The sequence below is a fragment of the Podarcis cretensis genome (genome assembly GCF_951804945.1).
Source record: "Podarcis cretensis genome assembly, chromosome: 11".
Taxonomy (NCBI): Eukaryota; Metazoa; Chordata; class Lepidosauria; order Squamata; family Lacertidae; genus Podarcis; species Podarcis cretensis.
The window spans coordinates 1,313,660-1,336,204 of record NC_137180.1 but is presented as its reverse complement, the minus strand read 5'-3'; the positions used below and the strand labels follow the sequence as shown (position 1 = coordinate 1,336,204).

At 41.2% G+C, this 22,545-nt stretch overlaps 1 protein-coding gene and 1 long non-coding RNA gene across 5 annotated transcripts in view; one reads left to right on the top strand and one right to left on the bottom strand.

The window, feature by feature from the left end:
- Window positions 1–22,545, top strand: part of APBA1 (amyloid beta precursor protein binding family A member 1) — a 115,468-nt gene that overhangs the window by 43,244 nt on the left and 49,679 nt on the right. Inside the window, exons 1-2 of one of the 4 annotated variants that reach the window (XM_079996054.1) lie at window positions 9,808–9,853; window positions 13,937–13,976. The exons of 2 other annotated variants lie outside the window; for them this stretch is intronic. The gene's annotated coding sequence lies outside the window, so the exon portion shown is untranslated. Of the gene's footprint in view, window positions 1–9,776; window positions 9,854–13,936; window positions 13,977–22,545 lie in introns of those variants that run through there. One more of the 4 variants, XM_079996055.1, reaches the window with a different exon arrangement.
- Window positions 17,582–22,528, bottom strand: LOC307227087. The gene is made up of 3 exons (XR_013843797.1): window positions 22,502–22,528; window positions 18,066–18,159; window positions 17,582–17,767 (listed from the first exon to the last, which is right to left on the bottom strand). It is a non-coding gene; the product is annotated as an uncharacterized lncRNA (long non-coding RNA).

Below are 22,545 nucleotides of genomic sequence, written 5' to 3'. Positions count from 1 at the left end.
GGTTATGAGAGGATTTCTGATACAACGGAATGCAATTAAGAAGAGAGTCCAAAATGAGAAAAAAGATAAAATTTTGGAGAAAAGAAAGGAAGGAGAAAAGAAAATTGAGAGTGAAACCAAAGTTGCAGGAGATCCTGAAAGAGATAAAGTTATATCAAGTACAATATATGAAAATAATGAATCAGGAAATAGAATGGAAAATTAAACAGATGAGACAAAAGAAGTTTGAATCTGCAAATAAATGCGGAAAACTGCTGGCTTGGCAAATGAAAAAAAGACAAAAACTTAATATTATTACAAACTTGGAAGTGGAAGGAAAGAATATACAGAATCCAGCGGAGATCAGAAAGTGCTTCCAGAGGTACTTCAAACAACTATGTACACAGGAGACACAGAAAGAAATGGACATTGACCATTTTTTGAAAATAAATGGACTACAAAAAATCTCTCAAGAAAATAAGTTAATGTTGAATTACAAAATAACGGACCAGGAGGTAGAAGGGGCCATTCAGAACATGCACTTAGGTAAATCCCCAGGACCGGATGGTTTGACTTCAAGATATTATAGATCCCTGAAAGAATGGTTAGTACAACCTTTAAAGGAAGTCTGTAATGAAATATTGGAAGGGAAAAGGGCACCAGAGTCGTGAAAGAAGCTTATATTACACTTATACCGAAAATAGTCTGAGAAGACACAGCTTAAGAATTACCGCCCCATATCTTTGCTTAATGTGGATTATAAAATTTTTGCAGATATTTTGGCTAAAAGACTAAAAAAGGTGTTAGTAGAAGAAATTCATAAAGATCAAGCGGGCTTTCTCCCGGGCAGACACTTGTCTGACAATACGAGGAACATAATTAATATCTTGGAGAAATTACAAGTGAATATTAATACTAAAGCAGTTCTGATATTTGTGGACGCGGAGAAAGCCTTCGACAATATTTCTTGGAGTTTCATGAAGAAAAACTTACAAGGGATGGGGGTTGGTCAAGGGTTTGGAAATGGTATAGGTGCAATTTACTCAGAACAAAAGGCTAAATTAATTGTGAATAATGAGATGGCAAGAATAATGAGATGGCAAGAATAAATATTGACATCCTGGGCATCAGTGAACTAAAATGGACGGGAATGGGTGAATTCAGTTCGGATGACCATCATATCTACTACTGTGGGCAAGAAACCCGTAAAAGAAATGGAGTGGCCCTCATAGTCAACAAAAGAGTGGCAAATGCTGTACTGGGATGCAATCTCAAAAATGATAGAATGATCTCGATACGAATCCAAGGCAGACCTTTTAACATCACAGTAATCCAAGTTTATGACCAACTACTGGTGCTGAAGAAACTGAAATTGACCAATTCTATGAAGACTTACAACACCTTATAGAAGTGACACCAAAGAAGGATGTTCTTCTCATTATAGGGGATTGGAATGCTAAAGTAGGGAGTCAAGAGATAAAAGGAACAACTGGCAAGTTTGGCCTTGGAGATCAAAACGAAGCAGGGCAAAGGCTAAGAGAGTTCTGTCAAGAGAACAAGCTGGTCATCACAAACACGCTTTTCCAACAACACAAGAGACGACTCTACACATGGACATCACCAGATGGGCAGCATCGAAATCAGATTGATTATATTCTCTGCAGCCAAAGATGGAGAAGCTCTATACAGTCAGCAAAAACAAGACCTGGAGCTGACTGTGGCTCAGATCATCAGCTTCTTATAGCAAAATTCAAGCTTAAACTGAAGAAAGTAGGAAAAACCACTGGGCCGGTAAGATACAATCTAAGTCAAATCCCTTATGAATACACAGTGGAAGTGAGGAACAGGTTTAAGGATTTAGATTTGGTGGACAGAGTGCCTGAAGAACTATGGATGGAGGCTCGTAACATTATACAGGAGGCAGCAACGAAAACCATCCCAATGAAAAGGAAATGCAAGAAAGCAAAGTGGCTGTCCAATGAGGCCTTACAAATAGCGGGGGAGAGAAGGCAAGCAAAATGCAAGGGAGATCGTGAAACATACAGGAAATTGAATGCAGATTTCCAAAGAATAGCAAGGAGAGACAAAAATACCTTCTTAAACAAGCAATGCAAAGAAATAGAGGAAAGCAATAGAATGGGAAGAACCAGAGATCTGTTCAAGAAAATTGGAGATATGAAAGGAACATTTCGTACAAAGATTTCCATAATAAAGGACAAAAGTGGAAAGGACCTAACAGAAGCAGAAGACATCAAGAAGAGGTGGCAAGAATACACAGAGGAATTATACCAGAAAGAAACGGATGTCTCATATACCCCAGGTAGTGTGGTTGCTGACCTTGAGCCAGACATCCTGGAGAGTGAAGTCAAATGGGCCTTAGAAAGCACTGCAAATAACAAGGCCAGTGGAAGTGATGGTATTCCAGCTGAACTATTTAAAATTTTAAAAGATGATGCTGTTAAGGTGCTACACTCAATATGCCAGCAAGTTTGGAAAACTCAGCAGTGGCCAGAAGATTGGAGAAGATCAGTCTACATCCCAATCCCAAAGAAGGGCAGTGCCAAAGAATGCTCCAACTATCGCACAATTGCACTCATTTCTCACGCTAGCAAGGTTATGCTTAAAATTCTACAAGGAAGGCTCAAGCAGTATGTGGACCGAGAACTCCCAGAAGTGCAAGCTGGATTTAGAAGAGGCAGAGGAACCAGAGACCAAATTGCAAACATGCGCTGGATTATGGAGAAAGCTAGAGAGTTCCAGAAAGACATTTACTTCTGCTTCATTGACTATGCAAAAGCCTTTGACTGTGTCGACCATGGCAAACTATGGCAAGTTCTTAAAGAAATGGGAGTGCCTGATCACCTCATCTGTCTCCTGAGAAATCTCTATGTGGGACAAGAAGCTACAGTTAGAACTGGATATGGAACAACTGACTGGTTCAAAATTGGGAAAGGAGTACGACAAGGCTGCATTTTGTCTCCCTGCTTATTTAACTTATATGCAGAATTCATCATGCGAAAGGCTGGGCTGGATGAATCCCTAGCCGGAATTAAGATTGCCGGAAGAAATATCAACAACCTCAGATATGCAGATGACACAACCTTGATGGCAGAAAGTGAGGAGGAATTAAAGAACCTTTTATTGAGGGTGAAAGAGGAGAGTGCAAAATATGGTCTGAAGCTCAACATCAAAAAAACGAAGATCATGGCTACTGGTCCCATCACCTCCTGGCAAATAGAAGGGGAAGAAATGGAGGCAGTGAGAGATTTTACTTTCTTGGGCTCCATGATCACTGCAGATGGTGACAGCAGCCACGAAATTAAAAGACGCCTGCTTCTTGGGAGAAGGGCAATGACAGGCCTAGACAGCATCTTGAGAAGTAGAGACATCATCTTGCCAACAAAGGTCCGTATAGTTAAAGCTATGGTTTTCCCAGTAGTGATGTATGGAAGTGAGAGCTGGACCATAAAGAAGGCTGATCGCCGAAGAATTGATGCTTTTGAATTATGGTGCTGGAGGAGGCTCTTGAGAGTCCCATGGACTGCAAGAAGACCAAACCTCTCCATTCTGAAGGAAATCAGCCCTGAGTGCTCACTGGAAGGACAGATTGTGAAGCTGAGGCTCCAGTACTTTGGCCACCTCATGAGAAGAGAAGACTCCCTGGAGAAGACCCTGATGTTGGGAAAGATGGAGGGCACAAGGAGAAGGGGGCGACAGAGGACGAGATGGTTGGATAGTGTTTTCGAGGTTACCAGCATGAGTCTGACCAAGCTGCGGGGGGCAGTGGAGGACAGGAGTGCCTGGCGTTCTCTGATCCATGGGGTCACGAAGAGTCGGACACGACTAAACGACTAAACAACAACAACAACAACAAAATGCAGTGACGGAAGAATTTAAGATAGAGAAAGGAACACGACAAGGTTGCCCAATCTCTCCATTGCTTTTTATATCGGTCCTGGAGGTTCTTTTAAACATGATTAGAAGGGACCAATTGGTTAAAGGTATACAAGTCGGAGCTAAACAGTACAAATTGAAAGCATTTGCTGATGATCTGGTATTGACATTACAGGAGCCAGAGTCTAGTACTAAAAGAGTACTGGAACTAATTCAAGAATTTGGTCAGGTAGCGGGTTTTAAGTTGAACAAGGTGTTAGAGAAAAACTTAACAGTGATTGAGAGAAAGAGGTTTCAGAAGGAGACAGGATTAACACTGGTTAAGAAAGTGAAATACCTATGACTGCCAAGAACGTGAACTTATTTAAGGATAACTATGAAAAATGTTGGGTGGAAGTGAAAAAGGATTTAGAAATATGGTCAAATCTGAAGCTATCATTGCTAGGCCGTATTGCCTAGGATGCTGTTTATGTTTCAAACATTGCAAATTGTGGATAAAATGGATTGTTTCAAGAAGTGGCAGAGAGATATTTCTAGATTTGTCTGGCAGGGCAAGAAACCTCGAATAAAATTTAAGATACTAACTGATGCTAAAGAAAGAGGTGGATTTGCCCTGCCAGACCTTAAACTTTATTATGAATCAGCCGCTTTTTGCTGGCTGAGAGAATGGTTGCTTCTTGAAAACACTGACGTGCTGGACCTAGAAGGTTTTAACAATGTATTTGGATGGCATGCATATTTGTGGTATGACAAGGTCAAAGCACATAAAGCGTTTAAAAATCATATCGTCAGAAAAGCACTGTTTAACGTCTGGATAAGATATAAGGACTTGCTTGAAAATAAAACCCCAAGGTGGTTGTCACCAATGGAAGCGAAGGCTCAGAAAAAGCTCAATATGGAGGCCAAATAGCCGAAATATTGGGAAATTCTGGAACAAGAGGGAGATAGATTAAAACTACAGTTTTGAAAAACTAAAAAATAGAGTGTGGGATTGGCTCCATTATTATCAAATAATGGAGGCATATAATCTGGACAAAAAAATTGGCTTCCAGGTGGAAAAATCAAAATTGGAAATAGAGCTGTTAGATCCCAAAAGTAAGAACTTGTCAAGAATGTATAACTTGCTGTTGAAATGGAACACTCAGGATGAAACGGTGAAATCAGCTATGATTAAATGGGCACAAGATGTTGGACATAACATTATGATGGCTGACGGGGAACAGTTATGGACCACAGGTATGAAATTTACGGCATTAATGCCTTAAGAGAGAATATAATGAAAATGATTTACAGGTGGTACATGACACCAGTCAAGCTTGCAAAAATTTACCATTTGCCCGATAATAAATGTTGGAAATGTAAAGAGACTGAAGGCACATTCTTTCACCTTTGGTGCCCAAGGATTAAGACTTTCTGGGAAATGATCTACAATGAAATGAAAAAGGTATTTAAATATACTTTTCTGAAGAAACCAGAGGCCTTTCTCCTGGGCATGGTCGGCCAATTGGTGCCAAAGAAGGATAGAACTTTCTTTATGTATGCTACAACAGCAGCAAGAATACTTATTGCAAAGTACTGGAAGACACAAGATCTACCCACCCGGGAAGAATGGCAGATGAAGTTGATGGACTTCATGGAACTGGCGGAAATGACTGGCAGAATCCAAGACCAGGGAGAAGAGTCGGTGGAAGAAGATTGGAAGAAATTTAAAGTTTATTTACAGAAATATTGTAAAATTAAGGAATGTTAGAAGGAGGCTGGAATGAAGTTATGTGGCTTTAGCGGAAATATTATAAAGGATTAAGTAAAAATAGATTGTTAATGGATGAAAGGAGGAAAGGTAAAGTTACATTATATTAAGATAAATTATAGGATAAAAATTGGGAAAGATGGAAAGGATTTGCTGAAATAGCTAACTGAACTAGAATACAAAAAAAGGGAGGTGCGAGGAGGTCAAGGAAACAAGTAAATGAAAGATAAGTTATGGGAAGGTTCATTGTGTTTTTTAATTGTTTCTATTTTTCTGTTTTTTATATCTTTTTTTCTTTTTTTCTATTCTCTTCTTTATTGTGATGTGTTGTTAAGTTTTTGTTTAACTTGGAATTATTTCTTTCTCTTTTTGTAACATTTAAAACTTTAATAAATATTCAAATGTTGTATTCCTCTTGTCAAGCCACTCCTGAACAAGAAACAATGTCAGAAGCGTCCTACCTGGGCTAAAGAAAAAAAGAAATGGTCTATTGCTCAGTGGTCCTAAGTCCTCTTTTCTGATGAGAGCAACTTTTGCATCTCATTTGGAAACCAAGGACCCAAAGTCTGGAGGAAGAATGGAGAGGCACACAATGCCAGATGCTTTAAGTCCAGTGTGAAGTTTCCACAGTCTTTGTTGATTTGGGGAGCCATGTCGTCAGCTGGTGTTGGTCCACTGTACTTCATTAAGTCCAGGGTCAACACAGCTGTCTACCAGGAGATTTTGGAGCACTTCATGCTTCCTTCTGCAGACGAGCTTTATGGGGATGCTGACTTCATTTTCCAGCAGGACTTGGCACCTGCCCACACTGCCAAAAGTACCAAAACCTGGTTCAATGCCCGTAAGATTACTGTGCTTGATTGGCCAGCAAACTAGCCTGACCTGAACCCCATAGAGAATCTATGGGGCATTGCCAAGAGAAAGATGAGAGACATGAGACCGAGCAATGCAGAAAAGCTGAAGGCTGCTATTGAAGCATCCTGGTCTTACATAACACCTCAGCAGTGCGACAAGCTGATCGCATCCATGCCACATTGAGGCAGTAATTGATGCAGAAGGGGCCCAAACCAAGTACTGAGTACATATGCATGCTTCTACTTCTCAGAGGTCTAATATTGCTCTATTTGCAATCCTTGTTTTGCTGATTTCATTTAATATTCTAATTTTCTGAGATTGTTAATTTGGGGTATTCATCAGCTGTATGCCATAATAATAATAATAATAATAATAATAATAATAATAATTTATTATTTATATCCCGCCCATCTGGCTGGGCTTCCCCCAGCCACTCTGGGTGGCTTCCAAAAGAATATTAAAATACTGTGATACATCAAACATTAAAATATTAAATTATAACAAATAAAGGCTTGACATATCTCACTTTGCATGCCATGAGTCTATCTCATATCTTAGTTTCACCTTTTAAGTTGAATTACTGAAATAAATGAACTTTTCCACAATATTCAAATTTTCCAAGTTTCACTTGTAGGACAGGGATGTCCAACCAGTAGATTGTGATCTACTGGTAGATCCCTGGCTGATCCTGGTAGACCACTTTTTGTGTACAAAAAGTTACCGGGGGAGAGCTAAAAAACTCTTTGCAATACTCCCCCTATAAAGCTCAACAACTCCGGGCAATCCACCCATCTCACACATGCTCCTCCTCCCTCCAATGACAGTGGGTAGATCACTGCCAGTTTCTTTATACCAGGAGTAGATCACAGTCTCTTGGGAGTTGGTCATTCCTGGCATAGGATAAGAGAGACGGAGAGGGTTGGGCTTTACTCAGAACAATGCCATTGCAACAGTACCTTGGTTTTCGAACAGCTAGTTCACGAACAACTTGGAACCCAAATGCTGCAAAACCGGAAGTAGATGTTCCGGTTTTTTAACTTTGCCTCGGAAGCTGAATGTGCAATGGCGGAGCTCCTCCGTTCAGGAGGAACTTGCTCCGTGAAAAGTAGGGTCTGAACCGCCAAGGCAAAGGCGGAGACCCATAGAAATCACAGGCGGAAGAAGCCTGTGAACTTGGGATTTGGCTGGCACCATTCGTGCCTCCCCTACTCGCGGGGAAACCCTGTTTTGGGGATCCGGAGCGACGTGGGGTGAGTGGCGTGGTGCTTTGAATTGACTGCTTCTTTCATGGAGTGATACCGCATTGCTATTGTCGGAGAGCGCTGACTTTTTTGGACTTTAAGCAACAACCCGTGAGTACAACGGAAAATTGGATTTTTAAATACCTTAATTTGGCAACGATCGGGGAAGGTTCAAAACAGGAAGTCCGCCTTCCCTTTTTGTAAATAGACTGAAGCAAAGAGGTTGCAAGCTAAGGTCTTGGAAAGCCTCATGTAAAGGATTAAATTTCCATCGATTGAAACCATTAAACTCCCCTTGGAAGCAGGGGAAGAGGGGGAAAATTGTGGACTGTGCATCCTGCAGGAGAGAGTGATAAAAACTAAATTATCACTGCTCTGAACTCCTGGGAACGGGCTGCCAGCAGATTGACGTTTGGAAGAGTTCATTGACAGCGAAAAACAGTCAGTTAATAAGAGAAATGTTTTGCTTACACTGTCCGCTTCTGCGTTTTAAAAGGAAGAAAAAGCAATTGAAAAAGTAACTGCAAACTGAAACTATTTTACTTTTGGAATTGTGTCGGAAAGGATTGATAAAAGTGGAGATTGCTCCCCTCTAGAGGGAGTTTTTGAAACTGTTACAAGAGTTGAGCTGAAACTGTTACAGGAGTCGAGCTGAGGAATCCAGCTGTACGATAAGAATTGTGAGAACTAGAGACTGACCTTGGACTAAAATGTCGGCAGATGAGATAATAGTGTCTGCATTTTGCAGGATAGATCATTTGCTGAAACAGCTTCACAAGAAGATAGATGCTATGGCTACTAAAATTGACAATTTGGGACTAAAAGTGAATACCAACACAGAAATAACTCAGGATCTGGCACAGGAATCTATTCCAACAGGGCAAATCGTTGAAAAGGAGGAGAAAGTTGCTGTTGTCGAACTTAAAGTAATACAAGGGGGAGCCTTAACTTCACAGAGGCAGGTTGAGGGTTGTGGTTGAAACTGGAAGAGGTCAAATTTTGAGGATTGGAGCCTGGCCTGGACTGGAGGGGGAAGGTTGGAGAGATCCCCTTATGCAGGGATCAATTGACATTTGGGACATGGATTTGGGTCGGGAGGGGATTGGAACTTTGGGGGCCTTTGGATTTGGAGGAACCTTAAAACAAGATTTGAAATATTTTATGGATCCTAGTTTTAACTATGGAAATCTGGTTGACCTGTCGAGATGGAATAAAAGTGCTGTTGGGTCGGAGCTTCCCCGAGATCTGCTCTCTTGGCAGAAGGGATGTGGAGAAGAGTTAAGAGCCTCGGACATAAGATCTCCAGGTTGATGGACTATATGGAATTGACGGAAAGGACTGGCAGAGGCCAAGACCAGGAAGAGGAAACGGTGAAGAAGATTGGAAAATTTAAAGTCTATATAGGGAAATTTTGTAAAGTTTAATGAGGGATAGAGAAATATTGGAATTGACTTTTTTTTTTGCCTTAGTGGAAATGTTTTAAGAGGTTAGGTGTAAATAGGTATATTAGATTTAATGGGGAATAAGATCAAAAATATTTTAAGATAAAGGATTTGCTGAGATAACGTATAGAAGTGGAATACAAGGAGGGAGGTGAGAGGAGATCAATGAAACAAGGGAATGAAAGATTATGGTAAAGGTATGATGTGTGTTTTTAAATTGTTTTTGTTTTGTTTTGTATAGTTTATGGTGTTTAGATGTTAAGGTTGTGTTTTGTATTGTCTATATTGTATTGTTTCTTTTGTTTCTTCTTTCTTTTTCTTCTTTTTGTAAGTTTTAAAAGTAATAAATATCATTTAAAAAAAAAGAATGTGCTCTGTTTCCATGTTTCCTGTTGCGCTGCTAATTTGCGTCCCCCCCATAGTAATTCAGACCTTCCGTTTCTGACTGCAGTGTTCTGAGGTGATATTTCAAGCTTATATTTGGTGCTTTTGTTTTTGCTTTTTATTTTGCGTTTTTTTTTAAAGGCTTTTTACGTTAATTTGTTTTTGTGACTGTGTGGATACCAGTTCAGCTACTGTTGGATTGATTGATTGATTGAATGAATGATTGATTGATTGATTGATTGATTGATTGATTGAATGCGGAAATGGATAAAAGCCCCCCATCCAAACAATGACTATCATCAGTGCAGGTAAGTTTTTTAAAACTTTTTTTATCATCTACAATATTTTATTTATTTTATAGTACTGTGCAGTACATTGATTATTGCTTTCATTTTATGGATCAATGGTCTCGTTAGATAGTAAAATTCATGTTAAATTTTACTATTTTAGGGGTTGTTTTTAAAAGTCTGGAACGGATTAATCTGTTTTGCATTACTTTCTATGGGAAAGCGTGTCTTGATTTTGGAACGCTTTGGTTTTCAAACAGACTTGTGGAACAGATTAAGTTTGAGAACCAAGGTACCACTGTATTGAATAAGGACTACATTCCTTTGTCTCTCTGTGTGAATATTGAATAAATTATGTGGCAAGGACTCTTTGTGTTATCTGCTTCTTTGGCTGCTACTAGAGGAGGGATAGGATTCCCTGAACCTTGACAGTGCCCTGTCCTGTAAAAGGAGATATTTGCTTCTCCTGAAGGAGATATTTGCTTCTCCTGAAAATAGCTAACTCCATATGCATAAGATCAACTTAGCATCCGCACCCAGTATGATAAGGCAAATGCTGAGGACTTGCAAGAGTTGTCATTACTAGCCTTTTCTTGAAGATGTGTTTTCAGCTTGGCACTTGCCAAGGAAATGATAAGCAAAGGAGATTCAGCCGCCTAGTGTTCTTTGCTTTAAGTCCACCTTTCTGAAGCATGCTAGCTCTGAAATGTGTATCACACCCATAGGTTTTCCCAGGGTGAGGCTCATCCATTGCACAGTGCGGGTGTGCTGACCCCTGCGATATCCCCCCCAAAAAGAATGAAATATTTAGCATACCTATATTCATTTGAAGTAACTTCTGTGTTTCATTTGCTGTCCATTAGGGCTGGGTGATACCTGGTTTTCAACATTGTGATATATCACCAGCTAAACATCACAATATACTGATATATCATGATGGAGGATGGAGCTATGGAGAGGCATTAGCTGGCTTCACAGTTTTTCCTGCATCATGATTTTTGCTGGCGCCTGCTCTTGTGATTCCTGCAGGAGCCGGCTAAGCTGGCAGAGTTAATGGGCTGCAGGAATTGAGAGAAGCGTTGGCTGGTGTCACAGTTTTCCCCACATTGTGATTTTTCCATAGCACACCCACACACCATGATTTGCGATACATTGCCAGGTCAAAAATTATGAAACCAATACAGTCGTACCTTAGAAGTCGAACAGAATCCATTCCGGAAGTCCATTCGACTTCCAAAATGTTCAGAAACCAAAATGCGGCTTCTGATTGGCTGTAGGAAGCTCAGAAGCCACGGAAGCCCTGTCGGATGTTTGGTTTCCAAAAATAGTTTGCAAACTGGAACAGTCACTTCCAGGTTTGTGATGTTTGGGAGCCAAAACATTCGAGAACTAAGCTGTTCGAAAACCAAGCTGTATCACAATATGGACTTCAAAATGTTTTTGGACAATATATTCATCTATTGCCCAGCCCTACTGTTCATTTTACAAAAGGTTTGGTGATGCAGCTGCTGATTTTGATTGTGCTGTGGAAATCAGATGACCCCCTTCTTCTTTTTTTCTCTTACTAGTAAAGAATGCAGATTGTGAAAGCCAGGCACAAATGTGATTAGCTGTGTCCATTCTGCTTGCTAGAGGAAAAGGTCAAGAAATCTAAAAGACCTTTCTGGATAGACTTGCATTAAGGGCATTGAAAAGTATTGGGGAACAGACTTCTAGGACTCTTGAGCAACTCTAAGCTGTGACTTCTCTTGATTGTTTTGAATTGAAACCCTCCATGTGCTCTTCTTCTTTATGTTTGTAAGATAATTTGCACTGCTTGCAGGGAATTAACTGGCCCACAGAAGTCACATAAGCATTTATTATTTGTGTGGCAGAGTGTAGCCAGCAGAGGGAGTGCAAGTTAACAAACAGCCCCCATTTGAAAACTCCATACTAATAAATTTTCATACTTCAGAAATATTTGCCTGCTTACAAGGAACTGATGGAGCTGTAGTGAAGCAATTGAAAGGCGAGATAGCAGTGTTTTAAAATAATTTTGGTAACTCTGGCTAGGTGAGTGAAGTATGCTCTTGGATCCCTGGGGCATTGTAACTTTTGGTGGTGTTTCCAGACTCTGAAAAGAAATTGTTGCACTGTTGATTATGATGCACCACAAAAGTTGTTTTCCCAGCCAACCCCAAACAATTACATATACATGTATTTTTCATTTATTCACCTCTCAAATTCTGTCCCATTTCTTAGTCTTCTTTCCAGTTCCTTTATAAGGGAGGGACATTTTGAGTTCTCATATCCGTTCCCTCGAGACATGACTGCAATTCCCTTATCACACCGAGAGCTCTTGTTCACACATGAAACAATGATCAGAATTGAAGATTTTGGGTGTGGGAGCTGCTGCCATCTTTGGGGTACTTAGTGTGTATTAGTAAAATTAAGAATCCACTTTAATTTGAGTGCGTGAGATCCGTAAAACAGCACAAACAGGAGAGGCATGGTGCTTAAATGGGGCAATAAGAAGGACACCAGGCACTCAGCAGTACAGGAAACACAACAGACAGTAATTGTGAGGAGCGGCACAGAAAACTCCCCATTTATGTGGGGGTTGTGTTCCAAGGAACTGCACATGTCAGTGGGGCGCATGTAAGCCTGTTCCACCTCCACCCTGCCCCCTATTTGAGCCACTTCTGGGTTCTTGGCGATGCGTGTGTGCATGGTTGCATGTGACTTGCATGAATGGGGAGTTGCCTGTATGTTAAATCCCTTCTTTGGAAAGAGAGTTGTCTGTCTATCCATTTCGCTCTCACAACAATCCTGTGGTGTAGGTTAGGCTGAAAGATTGTTCATGGCCCAAGGTCATCCATTAAGCTTCATGGAGATTTGAACCCTGGTTTGCCAGGTTCTAGTCAAACACTAATAGCTACACCACTCTCGCTGTGTTTATTCTGCAGTTATGCAGTTGTATTTTAAGGAATCTTTTGGAAGAAGAGGATGGTGTCTACGCAGAGAAATAGACCATGCCTGCACTAAACGCTGGACCTGGAGCTTTTCCAACTCACATTCCAAATACATGAGGTTTGATGGTTAAGCCCTGAGTATGTACCAGCTCTAACGTTTTCTTACATTTTGCTCTGCTATAAACATAAAAACGTTTGTCAATTGAGGGGGGAAACCAATGGATGGAGCACTAACACATCCATATAGGGAAGCATTCTACACAGGCCCAGCGTTTAGTGCAGGCATGGTCTATTTCTCTGCGTAGACACCATCCTCTCCTTCCAAAAGATTCCTTAAAATACAACTGCATAACTGCAGAATAAACACAGCGAGAGTGGTGTAGCTATTAGTGTTTGACTAGAACCTGGCAGGTGTTTGACTAGAACCTCCATGAAGCTCAATGGTGTTTGAGTGTTTGACTAGAACCTCCATGAAGCTCAATGGATGACCTTGGGCCATGAACAATCTTTCAGCCTAACCTACACCACAGGATTGTTGTGAGAGCGAAATGGATAGACAGATAACTTAAAACATCTTTCTTTGTAATATTCAGCTATTGTTGGCGAAATTAAAATGCAAGCATTTCCTTGCTGGAACAAAGATCAATCTAGTTCAGTAACAGAATTGCAGGGCCGTATTTTTCGCTCTATAGGACGCACCTTGTTTTAGAGGGGGAGAACAAGAAAAAAAATTCTCCCCCTCTCTGCTCAGCGCCACTTCAGCGAAGCGGCAGGAGAAACGGAGCCCCTTCCATTTCTCCTCCCGCTTCGCTGAAGGGGCGCTGCGCAGCTCACCCTCTCTGCTGAAGCCAGGAGAGTCTTGCTCTCCTGGCTTCAGCGAAAGCAACGCAAAGCCTCCGGAGCGCAGCGGGACCTCCCGCTGCGCTCCGGAGGCTTCAGGCAGCTATCCCTGAAGCCTGGAGAGCGAGAGGGGTTGGTGCACGGAGGGAGCGTTCCCTCTGAACTTCGGAGGCTTTGCGTTGCTATCGCTGAAGCCAAGGAGCCTGCATTCGCTCCATAAGATGCACACACATTTCACCTTAATTTTTGGAGGGGGAAAAGTGTGTCTTATAGAGCAAAAAATACGGTAACTTTCCCCCCCTTTTTTTTTTAGTTTTGAACCCTGCTGGTCCCCAAAATGTCTAATTACAAAGGTAAGAGAGAAGGCCTGGTCTATTACCTTTTGCTACCTAGGGTTGCCATATTTTGAAGAGCAAAAACAAGGACACCTTTGCTGACTTCTACTTTTAACTATGGATCGCTATGACGAGACTCATTTTACATACCCATGAAAAAGAGGGCATGTCCTGGAAAAGGAGGACATATGGCAACCGTTATAGCCCCCTTAGCTACTGCTTTTGGAAAAGTATAGAAGGCATGATTTGGTTGGTTGTAATTTTATTATTATTATAAAATTATTTAAATACCACATTTACAGGTATAGTACTCCCAAGAAAGCTCACAATTTGCAGTTGCAATTGAAATTATTCAACCCCCATTGCAAATCAGGTTTATTATCAAAATTTACAGACTTTTAGTTGCTTGCAATGAGCAAATCAAACAAAAGCAATTGAAATAGCTCAGCACAACGAATGCTTCAAGCTGTTTCCCCAATTTAGCTGAAATTGCAACTCATTTTTGTATTAGTTCCTACACAACAAGGTGAAATGCCCATTTTTATAAAACTATGAATGTCTTTCTTAACTTTGTCCCTGACTATTTCATTCTTGCATCCCTGACTATTTCTTCTCTTGGATAGGTTTTAAAGATCTAAAACATTTTAAGTTTATTTTCATTTTGTTCACCTTTTTCTAATCAGCTAGCTTTAATTCTGTATAATTTTCCATTTGCAGTTACATCCCTCCTCCAGGGCATGATCAATCTGTATTTGAAGTGGGGGTGGGGAGGGGAAAGAGCGGTGGCCTCATTCGGACATGGCATCCTTAGAAAACACATTCCTCTTTCTGCTTGGAGATGTAGCTTCAGAGACTGCCATTCTTCATTAGGGTTTTAATTATGTTTAGAAAGCAAGCTGAATGTTTGCTCAGTTGTCCCTGATCAGCAAATTCAAGAAACAGAAAGCCACCCACTGCTTGAATGAAAGAGGAAAGTGTCCTCAAGAGATGAACATAAGATGCCCAGCTCCAGATGCACTTTATAAAGGCAAGAGAAGCAAAAGAGCCCCGCCATGGGAACATGTTCTGCGCTTTGAAGCTCTGGCTTCTTTTGCTGCTCTTTGGAAATGCACATGTGGATTGCTTCACATATTGGATATATTTGAACGATTATATGAAGAAACTCCCCCCCCCCCCCCGCCCTCTGATCAACCATAGTTTACCGCTTTTGTCTGAACTTAGAAATTACAGTTCCTTGTTCCAAAATAAGCCACAACCGTTCTATTATTATTAATTAATTTTTATACTGCCTTTTATTGAAAGATCACAGGTGCACAGCATAAAAAACCAAAATGCATAACAACAATACAAAATTTAACACACACCCTGGACACATTTTAAAAGCCATAAAAGGATCTTAAACCTATTTCAGATTGTGGTTTATTCTGAAACTGGCTTCCATACTTTCCTGGAATGGGGAACTATGGTTAATTGGCAGGTTACTGGTTTGATCACTCGTGCTGTGAAGAGAAGAGCAAGGGGGTTCACAGGGGTGGGGTGAGGAGCAGAGCAAAAACATCATTCCTATCTCAGCTTAAGATTCTCCAAACCAGGGCATCATCTTCTCAGTCTTCTTAATTACCTTCCCAAAAGAAGGTCTATTAGCAACCAGTAAATAGATTAGTGGGACGCAGGTGGCGCTGTGGGTTAAAGCCTCAGCGCCTAGGACTTGCCGATCAAAAGGTCGGCGGTTCGAATCCCTGCGGCGGGGTGCGCTCCCGCTGCTCGGTCCCAGCGCCTGCCAACCTAGCAGTTCGAAAGCACCTCCAGGTGCAAGTAGATAAATAGGGACCGCTTACCAGCGGGAAGGTAAACGGCGTTTCCGTGTGCGGCTCTGGCTCGCCAGAGCAGCGATGTCACGCTGGCCACATGACCCGGAAGTGTCTCTGGACAGCGCTGGCCCCTGGCCTCTTAAGTGAGATGGGCGCACAACCCCAGAGTCTGTCAAGACTGGCCCGTACGGGCAGGGGTACCTTTACCTTTACCTTTATAAGTAGATTAGTTGGTCCAGGGTGGGTTTTGTAAAGGAGCAGTTGCCAGACCGCTTCTTTCCAAGCACCAGCCACTTTCTCCCTCATTCATGGCAATTTAGGCCTCCCCAGTCTATGTTTCCTGAATGTGAGATCGGCCCTGCCCAGGATGAGTATCTGGAACAGTTGTTAAATTGTCTCTTCCACCACCTTCCCACAGCCAGTCTGGACTAATTTCCTTTGCAGGGATGGTTAGACCAGTGTGCAGTGCTCCACTGAATTGCTGCATTCTGGTCAGGATTCGAAGGAAGCCCTCAAGCTGTGTTGTTGAACTTTCACCAGAGGACATTGCAATGTCAGCTCAAGACTTAGCCCTAAACAGGAGAACCTTCCGCATAGAGATCTTGCAATGTGTGAAGCAACCCTAGATGCTTTTTTTTATTCCAGCCTAGAGGGGTGGATGATGTATCTTAATGGAAGATGTGCATGCCATGAACACTGTTCTGTTCATTGCTGGTCTGGAGCTGCTGTCACAAAAGCTGATGCACAAGTGTCTGTTTCTGGGATGAAATCTGTTGGATGATATCCTGTGTTGTGAGATGGGGAAGCTAAACAAATTCATCTTCCAGACAAATGCAGAAAAAAAAAGTATTTTATGTATTCAGTATTTTTTGTAATGACCAAACCCTTAACATGTGGAATATGCTATGTACCGGAATCATAGAACTGTAGAGTTGAGAGGGACTGCAAGGGACATCTGGTCCACCTCCTGCAATGAAAGAATCTTAGCTAAAGCATTGGGGACAGACGGCCATCTAACTTGAAGCCATGGGTTCAAGTCCCACCCTCCAGAGCAGGAGAAAACAAGCTTGCTCCAATTAATGGAGAAATTGTGGTGGGTCGGGGGATAGTATTAAAAGGTACAGGATATTTAGTAGCGTCTGGATGCTGCTGAGAATGTTGCTTAGAACTCAACATTAACGGCAGTGAAAGTTCTCACCCTCATTCTCTCCAAGGAGTAACATCATTCCCTTTTAATACTATTTGTGGATGAAGTATGCTTGGGCCTCTGAGGAATGCTGGCAGCTGGAACTGGAAGAAGCTGTTGGGATTAACGCCTGTCTCTTGACAGCATTATTTTCAAACAAATGTCAAATCCTTTAAACCTAGCAACAGGGAGGTGCTCTCTCTTTTGTCTGAGGGATAAGGGAGCAAGGGAAAGAGAAGAATGTGCTGATTCCTAATCCATTGCTTTCCACTAAAGCTCTGTTTTCTGGAAAGAGCCAATATCACCTCTCCCCTCAAATAATATATTAGCAACCTAATTCTAAAATTAATAATCAGAACATCAGCATTAATGTTGCTGCCCTTTGGGGCTGTTGTTTTTAATGTAAACATTCACAGCAATGTTAACATTTTAAAGGTATTTTTAATTTTCAAAATGGTCTGCTTTTGACCATACAAAAAATTGTAGCAGCTTTTGTCACCGTGATGCATGATGCATGTTCTTACGCCATTTGCATGCTTGCTTTTATTTTTTTCAACAGATATTAGACTGCTTATGATGACTTAACTCACATTTGAAATATTGTTTGAAATATGAAAGATACAAAATTTGAATGCTAAAATTTATTTCCTTGTTGTCACTGGGTTGCATTCAACAACTTCATAGTCAAAATAAACCCAATCCAATCTATGTAGAGTCCATTGATAACAGTGAGTATTCTGAGTGGGACTTTCCTGGACACATTCCAGTAAATCCTAAGTGATTCCCCCGGGAGTGACGTTATTTTAAACATTCTGAAAATCAAAGAGGGTGGATTCAGTTCTCCAAATGCAACTTAGAAGCATAGAATCACATGATGTGTAAGATTTTTCTTATTTATTTATTAAATTTGTATACCACCCTCTCTCTACCTGTAGATCTCAGAGTGGTTCACAACCTGCCACCCTTGGACTGCTGCTCTGGATTTCTGATCAGATGCCAAAGTGTGGTTAAGATTTCTGTCCACCATTTGGCAGGAGAGCACAGTGGTCATAAATTACTGTTTATGGATGTTTATCTTCTAATTATTAACAGCGTCTAAAGTATTCTTACTTCTGATTGAATTGCTATTATTGAAAGGAGTGTCAAAAAGACATGTTTTCATGAAGGGCCATTTCACATGGTAGTTTTGTTTAGCATGTACGTCCTAAAAACAAGTGAAAGGGACAAATGGATGTTTTGAAAGAAATGTACATATGCTGACATAAAAGATGTGTGCAGATAGCAAAAAAGCTAGAATATGTTGTGTATACAACATTCATTTACACTGAATTGCATTTGCCGTTTTACTGCTCTTTCCCAGAGTTTAGAGAGCTCTTTTTACACTACTTCATCCACCTGCCAAGGTGCGCCATCGCTCCCTGAAAGAAATCCCAGGGCTGAAGACTTCCGGGTTAGCGCCTCCGGCAATGGCGGAGCTCCTCCGAATGGGAGGAACTTGCTCCGTGAAAAGTAGGGTCTGAACCGCCACAGCGAAGGCGGAGACCCACTGAAATCACAGGCGGAAGAAGCCTGTGAACTTGGGATTCGGCTGGCATCCTTTGTGCCTCCCCTACTCGCGGGGAAACCCTGTTCTGGGGATCCGGAGCGACGTGGGGTGAGCGGCACGGTGCTTTGAATCGACCGCTTCTTTCACAGAGTGAAGCCGCATTGCTGCTGCCGGAGAGCGCTGACTTTTTTCTGTGGACAATTGGACTTTAAACAACAACCTGTGAGTAGTACGGAAAATTGGATTTTTAAATACCTTAATTTGACACCGAACAGGGAAGGTTCAAAACAGGAAGTCCGCCTTCCCCTTTTGTAGATAGACTGACACAAAGAGCTTACAAGTTAAGGTCTTGGAAAGCCTTATGTAAAGGATTAAACTTCCATCAATTGAAATTGTTAGACCCCCCTTGGAAGCAGAAGAGGGGGGAAATTTTGGACCGTGTATCCTGCAGGAGAGAGTGATTAGAATTAAATTCCCACTGCTCTGAACCTGGGAACGGACTGACAGTGATTGACGTTTTGGGAGAGTTCATTGACAGCGAAGAGAACGGATGTTGACAGTTGGTTGAATAAGAGAAATAAATTGTTTCCATTGTCTGCTTCTGCGTTTAAAAGGGAGGAAAAGTAACTGAAAATTGAAACCAACTTTACTTTTGAACTTTCTTTGAAAGGATTGATACAAGTGGAGACTGTTTCCCTCTAGAGGGAGCTTTTGAAACTGTTACAAGAGTGGAGCTGGGAAATCTCCAGCTGCTTGATAAGAAGTGTGGGAACTAGAGATTGACCTTGGACATTCGAGAATGTCGACAGGAGAAGCCTTAGTAACTGCATTTTGCAAGACAAATTATCTGCTGGAACAGCTTCATAAAAAATTGGATGTTATGATTACTAAAACTGACATTTTGGGACCAAAAGTGAGCACCAATAGAGAAATTACTCGGGATTTGACACAGGAATCTATTTTAGCAGGACAAATTGCTGAAAATGAGAAGGAGAAAGTTGCTGTTGTCAAACCTAAAGCAATACAAGGGGGAGCTTCAGTCTTACAGAGGCAAACCGAAGACTATAAGTTGAGGCCCTTTATTATTGAAACCAGAAAAAGTCAGACTTTGAGGATCGGAGCCTGGCCTGGCCTGGAAAAGGAAAGTTGGAAAGATCCCTCTATGCAGGGATTAACTGACTTTTGGAATATGGACTTGGGTCAGAAGGAGATTGCAGCTTGGGGGGCCTTTGGAGTTGGAGGAATTTTGAAATATGCCCTGAAATACTTTATGGATCCTAGCTTTAATTATGGAAATTTGGCTGACCTGTCGAGAGGGACTGGAGGTGTTGTTGGATTGGAGTTTCCTCGAGATCTGCTCTTTAGCATCAAAGAATATGAAGAAGAACTGCAGAAGGGATGTGGAAAAGAGTTAAGAGCCTCGGACATAAGATCTCCAGGTTGATGGACTGTATGGAGTGGACGGAAGTGTCTGTCAGAGTCCGAGACCGGGGAGAGGAGATGGTGGAAGAAAATTGGAAGATTTAAAGTCTATATATAGAAATATTGTAAAATTAATGAGTGACAGGAAAATGTTGGAATGAATTTTTATGGCCTTAGTAGAAATGCTATAAGGAGTTAAGTTTAAATAAGTATACCAATTTTAATGGAAATAAGATTAAAAATATGTTAAGACATTTATATGATAGAAAATGGAGAAAGATGGAAAGGAATTGCTAAAACAGTTAATGGAAGTGGAATACAAAGAGGGAGGTGAGAGGAGGTCGATGATCTAAGGGAATGAAAGTTAGAATATGGAAAAGGAATGATGTATGTTTTTAAATTGTTTTTGTTTTGTTTTGTTTAGCTTATGTTGGGTGAGGTGTTGAGGTTGTGTTTTGTATATTGTATTGTATTGTTTTATTTTTTCTTGTTCTTGTTCTTTTTTTGTTCCTCTCTTTTCTTTCTTTTTCCTTTTTAAAAAGCAATAAATATTATTTTTTTTAAAAAAAGAAAAAAAGGAAAAAAAATCCCAGGGCTGGGTTGCATCCATCTCTTTTTCATATCTTTGGTTCTGTGGCTTTAGGCCTAGTGGTTGGTGTGTGTTACTAAAACAGGAAATTAACAGTGCACCAGCAAGACCCACTGAAGTCACAACTAACTTGCCCCATGCAGTTTTTAGTTATTAAATTGTATGTTACTTTATAGTTCCTTCAGTGTCATAAACGAGCTCTATATATTGAATCCTTGGCAATTAGCAAATGTATAATTCAGTTACTTAAAAGGCAGGCAATATATTGATTAAATTATGTAGTGTGACAGTGCATATATTTTAAAATTGTTATTTTTAAAGTTTATCCTAGCTTTATGGTAACTGAATTTTGGCCATTGGTCACAGCTGTATCTTAAGCCCACTGCCTCATCCACAGGGAAAGGGCTGAGGCTCAGTGGGACAGCTTGTGATTTTTTTTCAGTTCAAAAGTTCAATCTTTGGCGTTTCCAGCTGGAAAGCTGGAAAAGGCTTTTGTCTGACATCATGAAGAGCTTCAGCTTACCTTGGAGGTAAGATGAAATATTCACTTGCAGTGATAAGCTGAAAGATGGGAGCATGGGGGTGGTGGCCAAGGAAGCCCCACAGATTGGTTTCTTAATCTTCAGGGGTTTGGATATGTTTCTTAATGTGCTGAAGGCAGAGAGTTACCACTGCAGATATGAGGCAGCAAAAGGTTGTAGCTGGTCTCTCCTGAATTGTTTTTAACAAGCTTTGCTGCATCTTCTGTACTCAGCAGTTGCCTGGCAGCATTCCTCATGGAGAATGGCCCAGTAGGAATGGCAGTGTTAGGACATAGCATTGTTCCCAGGGGATATCTTTGATAGGGGGCAGGTTTTTTTATTTCTTTATAAAGAATGCCCCTGGAATGGCACTGCAGCATGATGCAGCATTCCCATTGCTCCATGCTCAATGAGGAACACTGCCCTGTAGCAGCTGACACTTTTTGTCATGGTGTCACAGCTTGAAGCAAATCTTTTTTTAAGAAAGACCAGCTGCAGCCCTCTGTCGCTTCAATATCTACAATACTGAGCTCCCATGAATAATTAAAGAAATCCCCCACCTCCTCTGTCCCTTCCCCTCCACTCTTTGGTGGGTAGAGCTGTCCTGCTCTCTATCCTGGTTTTGTTTCAACCATACTTCAGTATGACGGCAGCAAACTGTGATTATTGTTAACCAAGAATAGTCAGCCCTGGTGAATGCTAAACATTAGGTTGTCTGATTTGGATGTGGAAGTTGCATATGATTAGAGCAGGGGTATCCAGCATACTGCCCTCTAGATATTACTGGACTCCCATAAGCTTCAGCTAGCCTGATGGGATGATGGGTGTTGTGGTTCAACATTATCTGGTGGTGCAATGGCTTCCTCTGGGTTAGAGCAAATCTGAAAGAATGCTGGGAATCCATGCGGGAGAAAAGGAGAAGGGGACAGAGTTTGTGGCACATTTTAGTCATGGTTTGAACCCTGGGAAGTGTGACGTCTGAATGGAGACATTCTGCTGCCTGTGCCTCCCTAAGCATAGGCAAATTGGAAATGGATGGTTCAGTTTGTCTTGTCCAGGGCCTGAGAAAAAATGGAAGCAGGAGGGAAGGAAACAAAGGCTGTGATGAAAAAATGCCCAGAAACTCCAGAAGACGTGAAGCAAATAGCTTTATTTTGTTACTGTCCTGGTTTAAAAGAGGAAAGTTAACAGTCTGCTTTTTGCCCTCAAACTATACTGTCCTATCAAGAAAGGCTGTGGTGACTGTGAGGGCCAATGAATGAATACCAATTTTAATCTCTGGAATACAGATTTTAGCTGAAGGAGTGTTATTTTTAATGTAAATAAGTTTATAGGGAATTTTTAATTACATCCACTTCTTCATGCAGAGGTGGCATATGTTGCTGTTCACTTTGCTGTCTGGTCTTTGACTGCAATATAGATAGATAGATAGATAGATAGATAGATAGATAGATAGAGTCTGTCCTACCTTTTGAGCCCTATTGTTGGTCTTTGCTGGATGGTAATAGAACA